Source organism: Pithys albifrons, chromosome 1, assembly GCF_047495875.1.
Source record: "Pithys albifrons albifrons isolate INPA30051 chromosome 1, PitAlb_v1, whole genome shotgun sequence".
Taxonomy (NCBI): domain Eukaryota; kingdom Metazoa; phylum Chordata; class Aves; order Passeriformes; family Thamnophilidae; genus Pithys; species Pithys albifrons.
The window spans coordinates 38,143,866-38,156,083 of NC_092458.1; positions in this window are offsets into that span (position 1 = coordinate 38,143,866).

A 12,218-nucleotide genomic window follows, 5' to 3' on the forward strand; every position below is an offset into this window, starting at 1 on the left:
GGGAAGATTAGAGTGAAATGACACAGAATAACTGGTGTGTATATAAAAATATATGTATATTTTACAACAATTTGACTGCAATAGAAAGAATGTATGTAGCCATTTTGGTTATTATCTATAGTAATATGACGATATAAAACTATGAAAATATCACTTAAGAAAATATATAAGGAAAATAAATAAAGAGAAAAAAAGCGCAAGACTAGATAACAGAGAGGAAAAAGATCACCAGCTGTGAATCCAAAGAGAGACCTGATTGCTGCAATTTAGAAGTCCATTGGTCAAAGTGATAGTCATAGTCTTGTTCAGTCAGATATGGGGGAAGATTTTATTTTTATCTTATGAATGCATAAGTTTTTTCTGAACCAGTTGAAAATTATGGAATCCAACCAAATATAACCTGGGATTTGGTAGAAGAATTTATTCATATTGGAATCATAGAAATCAAGGAATATGTATTAAGCTTTCCAGTTCTGCCTCAGAAAGTTTTAGATTTATGATTATTTGGTTAAATTTTTTTCACAAATATTAATGAGTGTACTAAATAACGTTAGGAAAATAAAATAAAATATTAGACAGGAAATGGTTGAGTCCCTCTTCCTAGACCAGAAGGAAGGACAACCATAGACTACAAATGGGACATGGATAGAATAAAAGAAAACCTTTTACCAGCTTCCAAGCAACTTTTAATTTTTATGCAAAACTGACTGTCTCTCACAGCAATTCCCATACTGCATGAACTTTTCTAAACTTCCTAATTCTCCACACAAACTATCTACAGGATCTTGGACTCTCCTTGGGGACAACTGACTGACTCCAGACTCTGTGACACAGATCATCTTTGAAGTGAGACTCTGTTATCTTGTTGTTCTTTGCATTCACTTCTGGAGTTAGTTTTTTTTGTTTGCCTTTACACTTCTGAGATGGCTGCACCCCCTTCTGCTAATAAAAACTACAGCATACAACCTTAAAGTGTTTACTGAGATCATGTATTCCCCATTCTTAAGGAGTGCTTCGCAACTTTACAGATTAAAAAAAAAACAAAACCCAAAAACCACCAAACACAAACAAATCAATCCCCTATTTCTCTTCTTTTTATTTTTAGAGTTGAAATAAGCCTTTAGAGGTTAATATGTAAAAGAAAAATAAGTGCTTTTTATAACAACAGCACTAGGCATAAAACAGCTAGATTCCTAAGAATTTTATTATGAGTGTATCTCATTATCTCAAAGGAAGATTGAAATGAAATTATATAGAGAGGAAAACGGCTCGAGAATTGACATATTTCTTTGTTTCTGTGTATACATATGAAATGTACCCCTGATTCTGTGATATGTATCTTTTGAGGTAAACCTATTATTAATAAATTATCAGAGAAACAATAATTGCCAACAGTATGATTAACAATTTAATATGCAATACTAGCAAAGTTGAGATGTAAAAATTATATGTAGTGAGCTAATGGATGAAATAGCAGAAAGTGTTGAACACAGACTTCAGTAGAATTATTAGCAGAAAACCATAAAACCTAGTAAAGGAAAAGGCTGAATTATGAGGAAGTGAAGGAGGAATCCATAAAAAAAAATATATATATATACTAACTCTACAGATACTGATTTCATTTAAAACAAAATAAAGTAAGTGAGTTTCTTAATTTTTGAACTTTTTTTGTTATAGGCAAGAAAGAATTATTTAAAAGAAAATAATAAATGGTTCTGTATTTTTTAATAGAAGGAATGCTGGGGACCTACTTGGCTAGATGACCTCATTGAAAATTTTCAAGTGAATGTTTTAAGTCATAAGTATTAAAAATAATTAGTAATAAAAAATACTGGTGTGTTTTTGGTTTTCTTTTTTCCCCACTAAACTGACTATAGTGTGTCATTGTTTGCCATGAAAAGACGCTACATTTTCCTGTAAATGTTAAAGGAATCTAGTCAGACCACTTAAATATGTGTATGAATTCACTTTTGCTCAGGAAACAACTTCACAAGGATGCATACCCTAGTCAGCATTATGGTATACAACTATGTGGCACAGTGCTGCATTGCTGACTCTGTGCTTCTTGAAAAATATTGTGAATTTGCCTATTCCAGATTCTTAAATACTGAGCAAGGACACATGTTCAAGCATTGCTTATGGTTATCAATACCCAGGTAACAGGGGTAACTGGAAATGCACCCTTCCCATGATTCCATGACCATTGTTCCTCTTCTCTACACAACTTTTCCACTCTTATCCCTATCTGAAGAAAGTCCTTCAATGACTGGAATATTGGATGCTCCGGCTGACATGCTACCACACCTCAGCATACTTTTATGAGGATCTCTGTCCCATTTACAGATGTGATGCATATTCTTAGAGTGATTTCTTTGATAGTGTCCAATTATTTCAGTCAATTTTCTCAAACACATCATGTGATGAAATGTACTCAACTATGAGTACTCACAGCTAATAAAGTAAGAACTGCCAGGCAGCAGTTCTCCTCTCTCTAAGTTAGACATAACTGTAACCATCAGGTGAACCAATCCCTGAATATATTTGTCTCCACTTCACTGCAAAGAGCTCCTAGAGGGACTCAAACTTGACCTTCTAATATATTAAAAAGAAAAAAAAAGTTGGTTTGTTTATTCTTTGAGCTGTACCATGCCCAGCTCTGATACTGTGCAGCTACTACTGTGCAGCATTGTGGGGATTTGGGCTGCTGACAGAAAGTAGTATGAAACTGCTTCAAGATAAGAAAGTCACAGGTACAGTTGGTGATAGGACTGGTGAGAGGGATCATTAGTACCTCAAGGAAAGAAAGTATCGGAAGGCAAGTTCTAAAATCCTAAAAGAACAAATACAGGGATGCCAGGCAGATGGCTTGGTCTCATCCAGAAATGGCTGGAGATTTCTGCTGTCATTTCAGGCCCGTCTATCAACATCCATAACACTGATAGTGCTGGAACACACAAATAGGGATGTTTTTCAAAATATTGTTTAACTTTTTCTAATGGTAAATTACTGATAGTTGGAATTAAGTAAGATGATTAAAAAGTAGTAAAAGTTAATATTAAAAAAATATTAAAACTGTTGCCTTAGAGGAACTACTAGATCAAGTAATTTTGTAGTTCCAGTATAAGACAATCCTGCATCAGAATGTCAGGCTTGTTGTGCTCATTTTACCTAAAGGAGAGTTTCATATAAGTTAAAGATATTCTCTTCCTTTGGCTGCTTTCAGTAATTCTACTTCAGCTATAGAAAGGCTTTCAAAAATAAACTATAAATTTGCTATTATTTATTCATAAGTAATTTTTTTATTTATTTATATGTACAGTATTATTTTTGAAAGTTTTTTTTTCTTTGCAGTCTTCATGTTCTTGTGTTAGTGGCATAAATCACACTGCAGGTCTTTTGCAAGTATCTATCTATTTAATTAGCCATATTGCTTTAAAGGGCATTTATTAAGAATTAGACCAGAGCACATTTTTTAATAAAAAGCTACTTTTTATTAAAAACAAACAAAAAAAAGTGAATTATTATTGGTTTTCATCTTTTCAGAGAGAATTGTTTAAAAAACCAAGATACAAAAAATTGTCCCCAAAACAATCATATTAAACATTGTCCAGTTATTAATACATAATAATGACTTCTTTCTCAGACACATCTGCTTAAATAAATCTTTTTGTTTAGCTTTTTTCTATGTATTATATATTAGATTGTAAAAGCTATATAGAATTATTTTGTGATTGATGCTGCTTGTAAGTGGTTTTACTTTTTCCTTTTTCACTGTTTGCCACTTCATTTTTAGGATATTGATCATCCTTTCTTCTGTATCAATATGTTATCTTTTCTACCCTCTTTTCTCTACTAAGCAAAAGGTACTGATTTATACAATTAGTGTACCCTTCTCCTGCTGCAGCACTTCTGTTCCAGGTTCAGACAGCTATTACTCGGGGACAAAAAGCTATATGAAGACATACATTATTCATTCTTTCTTTATGTGATAATGTCCTTTAAATTCACCTTTAGGCTGCTTAATGTATACTAGATGGTAACTAAGGATCTTACTCTATTTATTTAACCAATAGACTACATAAATACTCAGTTCCATGAGAAGACTTTTATTCCGTGTTATTTTTGTGGACCTTGATCTATTTGCTGTTATGGAAATTGTAATATTTAATTTCCCAGACATACCTAAATCATTAGAGTTCAGTAGATGAAGTCTAGAGTTTTTGGAAACTCTCCCCACTAAAACCAAAAGTTATCTGGTTTTGTTCTTTTGTTAGCAAATGCCAGAATACTTTAATGAGTTAGAGGAGGACAGATGGATTAAAGATCTCTTTTGTTTGAGCAGGCTTTCAGGTAATCTTCACCATATGACAATTTTTAAATATAACCAAACACTAAAAAGTGTTGTATAATGTTTATGGTCTATTTATCACACCCTTATATACCAACAGCTGTGTTCAATTTGTTAACATTATCTAGTATAGTTTAATGTAATTGTTTAAATTTCACTAATTAATAAATATCTGTAAGTCTGGAGTTAGCATTTAACAAAGAATGAAATTCATTTCAATGGATTAGATTATGAGTACACAATGTATTTGACTTCCAGCAAGCTACTAGTGTACATTATTTAAGACAGAATAAGCATCCAGCAGGAATATATATTTGTACCCAAAAGGAAAAATTACAATCCTCCTTTTTCATTTTTAATATAATGAAGATCTATTTTCCATTTAGTCTTCAAAGCAACCTCATAAATGAGATCATGAAACAAAAACAACAAAAACCCAAACCAAAACCCAACTGAGTTTAAAATAATTCTTTTCAGTACAGAAGAAATTTTAGGCATTTCACTAGGTTACAAACTTGGTGTTACTTATTGTTGTTTCCAATATTCCCACATTAATTTATTTTCATCAGAGTGTGCCATACTTGCCTTTTTTTTTCCCTACATCTTTGCTAGTATTGCAAATAGATCAAAACACAAATGCATCCAGGAAGTGAAGCAAAACACAATGAATTTTTATTCTATGTTTACAAAATAATATCCTAATATTTATGTCATGTTTAATTTCTTCCAGTTCTACCTGTTAATTTTATCAATAGTCACAAAACATTTTAACACACAAGAAAGTAACGAATATTAATATTTATGTTAGTTAATATATGTTAACATTGCAAATATATATTAATATTGCAGAGGGCATATATTTTCATCAAGGTCCATTGTTTAATTTTGTTATTTATTTGAAACTTTTATATAATTTTTTATATTTTGACTATTTCTTAATTATGCAATTTCATATTTTATCTTCCTCAAATGGCTGTCATAAATTGACTTCAAGGTCATGCAATCCCATGTTCCTTCTCTTTTTTTTTTTTCTTTTTCTTTGTTTTTTTTTTCTTGTTTCTGATTGGTATGCTTCATGATTCTTCCCATTAATAAGTGCCTTCTGTTTTGGACTGGAATATCAAAACTTGAAAAAACTCTATGAGTGCCAATATAAACTACAGCAGACGCTCAAGTAGTATAACTGCCCCTGAAGGTAAAGTTCCAATTAAAAGCATCCATGGCCAAAACTACTAGTTATCTACTTTTATATTCTCTTGAATTAAAGAATAGGTATTGTGCTGAAACTATGATCCTAGAGGCTTAAATGTTGTAATTTCTAGGAATTAATACACATTTTCCTTTATCTAGGCAACATCTTTAAAGCTGACCTATTATGAATCTATTTCCATTAGTTATCTGACAAGGTATATTTAATTTTATTAACAGCAAATATTACAGCCATAAACAAAAAGTAATATTCAAATTGAATGCAACTTTTATTGGTAAAGCCCACCTTAAAATTAACTTTTTCATTATGATACACTGTTATTATTCTTATTTTAGCACGTTTTTCTTGTTTCTTTCCCACTATTTCTCATCTCTTTAACCTTCCTTGAAAGTCAGTCAATTTGGGACCAGCCTTAGCTATTCACAAATTCACCTTCTGCTTTTCTTCCATATAAGAACTGAGCTTTTTGGGGAAAATTATTATATTTAATAAAGGGCAAAATAAAAAAGAGATACTGCTGACTCTATGCCAGTCCAACACATTACTCAGTTATTAGACTACTCTTAAATCTTACTTAGATACTTTAACAAAATGAATGAGTTTTGTGACACATTCCCTGCCTTCTGATATGAATCATATACAATCTTTCCTCTGGATACTGTTCTACTTGGCATTTAGTGATCTAAATGTAGAACAGTATTGCACCATGGTGAGGAGGTCACTTTATTTTGAATCTGTTTCATACTTGAATTGGAACAAAAACCTAAAATCAGTTTCTGTGATTACTAAGAGAAAACCAACACTGGACTCTGATTTAATTCCATACTGTGTGTCTAAACCAACAAAATTCAAAATGAGAAAGGTTGAGGTCACTTGGTCTGTCCATCCTGGAGAAGAGGAGAGTGAGAGGAGACCTCTCTGCAGTCCAAAAAGCTGCTGCCAAAATAATTTGTCTCTTCTGTCATTCTGCCCACCTGTCTCTCTATACCCTTTGGAACATTTCAGTAATTTCCCATTATGTTCCAAGTCAAATTCAAACCAGTTACTTGGTTAGCTTACTCCACATTTCTCATCACCATTTTTTACTTCCTCCAGTGCTACTCAAAGGATGGCAGCCTTTAATGCATCTCTATGTTTCTATATAAATTGTTAATTGACAGAATCTGTATTTCTAAATAGATATGGAGAAAAGTAATAAAGTTAAGTGCTTGCCTTCAGAAGAATGTTCCAAATTGCCTAAATTTTTAATGCATTTAGTGGAAAAGGGCTGTGGCTCCTCTCTGCCTCCAAATGATATTATTTAAACTTCAGATTCCTGTCTGTGTGGGAATGTGTATTATTCTGTACTTCTGCTAACTAAGATGAGGAGAATTTTGAAACACTGATATTATTTTCTAGTGGTCTAATATAAATAGTTTTTGTGGTTTAACTTTAGTAGACATCTAAACATCACAGAGCAGCTATTCCACTCCCTTTGATGGAATGGGTGAGAGAATCAGAAGAATAAAAGTGAGAAATCAAGCAGTTCAAGATAAAGACAGTTTAACAGGTGAAACAAAAGCTGCACAAAAAAGCAAAGCAAAACAAGGAATTCACCACTTCCACTTATGTCTTTTCCCTCTCAGTTTTTTGTATAATTCTTACTTGCTCTAAATGGTAAATTGTATTTAAAGTCTTGTATATTATATGTCATTTCCAAATGTAATAGATTTAAAACCTAGTCTCCAGAATCCTGAGCAAGGCATATAGTGTCTTAGCTCACATAAGACTGGAATCCACCTTCATATGGATTTGAATGCAGCTGGAATATTTTACTCATAGTCTAAACTGATCCTATTTTTCAATTTCTCTAAGGACTTCTCTATCATCATTAGTGTCATTCGATACTGCACACATTCAGTACTGGAAGCACTTTAAAGGTGGAATTGGAGATTTTACACTGTATTGTTTTTTTTCTTTCTGCTCATTAGACAAATATGAAGGAAAACCAAGGAAGGAAAGGGCATGAAGAGCAGTGAGAGCAGTGACAAACAGCAGTGAGAGTTTATCCTCCTAAAGCATAGGGCAACTGAGAAGGACTTTTGAAACTTTTTTTTACTCCCATGTTTTGTTTTAGCAGAGATTTCTATGTTAGTTCTTTATTAGTTGGAGTCAGTCTGGAGGAGGGCCACCTCTCTTGTTAAGACAGGCAGGGAGAATGGGGGCTTTTCACTCTAGAGAAGAGAAGGTTCTGAGAAGAACTTCTAGCAACCTTTCAGTACTTAAAAGGGGCTACAGGAAAGATGGAGATGTACTTTCTACAAGGCCTTGTATTGATAGAACAAGGGGTAGTGTTTTTAAACTGAAAGAGGGTAGATTTAAATTAGATACTAGGGAGAAGTTCTTTACCATGGTGGTGGTAAGGCGCTGGAGAAGTTGTGGATGCCTCATCTCTGGAAATGTTCAAGGCCAGGTTGGATGGGATTTTGAACAACCTGGTCTAGTGAAAGGTGTTCCTTCCTATGGCTGATAAGTAACTGCCTTAATAAGAATAATTGTGTGTTCATATTGACCTATATGAATAGGGTCATGTAGAAACCCATTTTCTATATATTTACATTGATTATGTCAAAACTTCTTAAAGCAAGCAAAACTCCTCCAAAATAATTAATTATAATGAATTTTGAAATATAAAAATATTTTGCTATGTCTAGAATGTCAAATAAAATATGGTCTAGAAGTGAAACTCTGAGGCTAAATGAACCTGTTTGGCTTGCATCCATTCCACTAAGAAGTACCTCTAAAGCACGCTTTTTCTGGAGAGTTATCTGGAGATTTCCCAAAGCCTGTCAAGATTTGAGATAACAATTATGAATAAGTAGGTGGCTGAGTTCAGAACTAAAGCACCATTTTACATAGCAAAAATATCAATAATATGAACCTGGAAAAAATATCTACTAAATTAGTGAACTTATTTGGTTTTGGTTGGTTGGTTGGTTGGTTGGTTGGTTGGTTGGTTGGTTGGTAGGTTGGTTGGCGCATTGGGTTTTTTTTTTTTAATAGAAGGATTTTATGTAGAAGAAAACTGAAAAAAAAGTAGTTCATATATTTCAAAGCTTGAGGTTTGTTTTTTTGTTTGTTGGTTTGGTTTTTTTTGGTTTTTTTTTGTTTTTTTAGGAAAGGGTCTCTGGAGACCATTTTTGTTATTTTTGTTACTTTTTCCTAAAAAACTGTTTACTGCTCTGTCTTGTTCCCTTGGTATCACAGCCACCAAATACCCCATGAGGAGCTATTTCAGGATGGGGACAATAGGTACTGAATACCTCTTCATATTTCTCAGAAAAGAAAGAAAAGTACTATCTGGCAATACAAATTATTCTGTCTCTCTTATAAAACCTTTAAAATAAGTGTAGTATTTATATACCTGTAAGTATTCATAGAGATGAGGGCAATGTATAACTCTTGTTTACACCACATAACATACCCACGGTATGTCCAGTAATGCAGTATTGGTTTATAACTTACTGACACTCCTACATTTCTGTTAGACTTTCATAGTTTATGGATAGAGAAGAGATAGACACCAAAAGCAAGCAAATAACAACAAAAAACCCCCTTTATTGCAGTGCTTTCCCATGCTATAATTTTACTAAATAAGATTGTGCTCTAAATTTCTATTAAGATAAGACTTGGCTTAAAGCTGTGCATCAAACATACTTTTTAGCATTAACATTACAAAATATTCATATGACACTTCTTTGTGCAGTCAGTTCCACATGTAAGTTTAAATATCAGAGACAGATGGTGTTTCATAACACTGTAAGTTAGGAATACATGGAGGGTTATAACTTTTCATTTTGTCTCAGATAGAGGGATCTTTGCCTACTGCATTTCCTTTCCATATTTCAGGTTTAAGTACACTAAAATTCAATGATCTGCTCAAAGCAGTTCAGGACTCTATTTAGTTGGACCTTTAAAACATCCAAGGTTTATTTATATTGTCTAGCCAAGTGGGTAATTTATGTGCAATTTTTGAAAATTCTTGTCATATACCAATGTACAATGATTGCTGTTACTATATTTCATTTTCTACCCTTCTATATAGTTCCAGCCTCCTTTTCAGGAGGATGCTTTCACTAGGTTATCAGCACCATGAGGAAATTGAATTGGTATTTATAGCGATATGGACATAAGATTCCTAAATCTTATTAAAACCTACCAGGACAGTGCAGCAAATATCATCTCTTCTCTGCACTTCAAAGCCTATCAAATTGACCTCTATATATTTCTAATCCTAGTGTGTGATAAATGCCACTGAACCTCTGGCCACATTGTGGCTGTAGGGAATCTCATAAAATAACTGTTGTGATGGTCTGACATGTCCAGAATGTACCCAGCTTGCCTAGATAAAAAGTACTGGGGACTTCTAATATTCATTTAAATGTTTTCAAATCTACAGTAATAAAGAAGATCAGGTGAATTTACTTTTTTTTTCATTTAACTTAACTGATATTTAATGACTTTGCTACTGTGTAGGTTCATCTAGAATCTTAAACAGGGTTATTTTCATTTTTTAGTATGAAAATGTTTAAATATCTATGTTATGAGATTTTGTGGTCCCTAGGGTTGCAGTATCTAAAACTGTCCTGGTCTAAAAACGATTCTTTTCTGTAACTTGGCAAGGGATTGTTAAAATAGTATTTTGAACCTGGAAAATAGTGAGTGCAGTGTGTTAGATGGTGATTGGTGGACTATCAGCTTTTCACAAGGTTTTATATGACACTAGCTTGATCTGAATAAAAGAATCACTGGAGGCCATTCAGTTTAGTCCTAGCTTATTTTCTACTGAAATAAATGCAGCTTGCAGACTCCAGGTTGCAAGTCTGCAGTGAAAATCAAAGGACAGTAGCACACTAAACGACAAAATAAGATTTGTTTCAGAAACTAAAAGAAAGTTATGTAAAATTCTAAATATATATATGAATACATACATGCATACATACATCTATATAAATATATATATGTGTATATATATAAATATATATATATGTGTGTATGTGTGTGTGTGTGTGTGTGTGTGTGTGTGTGTGTATATAAATAAAAATACTCCCTGATGAGTTGCCTTAAGGATGTCATGCCTTTAAAGCAATACATGGAGATGTCCAATAAAATGCAATAGATGAACCCACCCCAAATCCAGTCATCTTCTTAGTTTAGACATGGTGGTGATGGTGTTAGAGTTCATACTTTCATTAAATCTTCTACAGAATTATTTAGATGCTTAGCAATTATTTATTTTCAGACTATTTTTTTTGTCAAGAATTGGGAGTGGAATCAATAGATTTTTTTCAGATTAAAACCTGTTTCATGAGAGGACCTTCTCTCTAGGTTCATTCTTCATCATTTACCTTTAAATTTTCATAATGTCTATGTAAGACTATATGTTTCATAGGAACTGGAGAAGAACAATGATGGAAATTATAAAAACAACCCAAATGTCGCATTTATCCAGAAAAACAGCCTGAAATTTTGTCCCTGATTATTTTATTTACTTGTTGTACAATTTGATATACTACTTATATAGATCTCAATTAGCATTGGTAGCTAAATTTGCTGGAGCCTTAGATGGTGAACATTCACATATGTATGTTAGTATTTACCTAGTTAGCTAAACAAAGGCTCCAGAGCTGGTTCAAGGCAGCAGACAAGGAAGCTACAATCATCAGCATGAGAAAAGAAACAGCCCATCTAGAGACGATGAAAGTATCCAATGAAGAACCGGAGGACCCTCAACCCTAATATTACTGTTAGTCTAAATTCTCATGTGAGGGGTGGGGAACTTAGACTGAAAGGATAGAATTGCTGAGGGATTTCTTTGTTCAGGGTCCCTCTTTAGAGGCACACAAGTTGTAATGCAGCTAATAAATAAAAACTACATTTATGGAGGAATCTTTCAGTTTATTGCTTCAGTGGAAACCTAGAGTCAAACCCTTCTGTACTGATTGGCATGTGTAACTTTCAGAATGTAATGCTGATCTCATGCAAGACTCCCAGAGCTGGAGAATCACACCCCTTCCCTTTTCCTTCATTATTTTTTTTCTCTTTGCCTCCCTTAACCTTTTTTCCCTAGGTATACACATGAACCCCTCACCCAAACCTGGGCAAGAAGCAAATACAAACTATTCTGAAACTCTGGGTTTCTTACCATGTGTAGGTAACTGAAATTGTACCATATGGACAGAGAGGTAAATCTGGAAAATATCTTGTAAGATTTAGTAACATTCTTTGGAGATTCTGGTCTGCAGGGAGTTTTGTGGAATAGGATGAGTAAAAATATGTGTTAACTCATTATAAATGGACGTATTTTTCTAAAAGTAAACATAGGAACTGAAATTAAAGAAATTCAAATATATGACCATCTTAGGTAGTTTAGGAAGCATCAGGACTCACGATTTTATCGAAGGAATTCTGAATGCGCACTGTACTAAGTTCTGTATATTGAGACAATGAAAAAATCAATTATACTGAATATTTTATGCATAAAGGTTTCATTTTTATGAATAAAACCCGCAGGATTAAATTTGAAAACAACAACAAAAAAGAAAACTTAATAAAATAATAATAAGAAGAAAATTCTAATAATGAACATAGGAATGTCCAAGTGATGAAAAGTTTCAAATC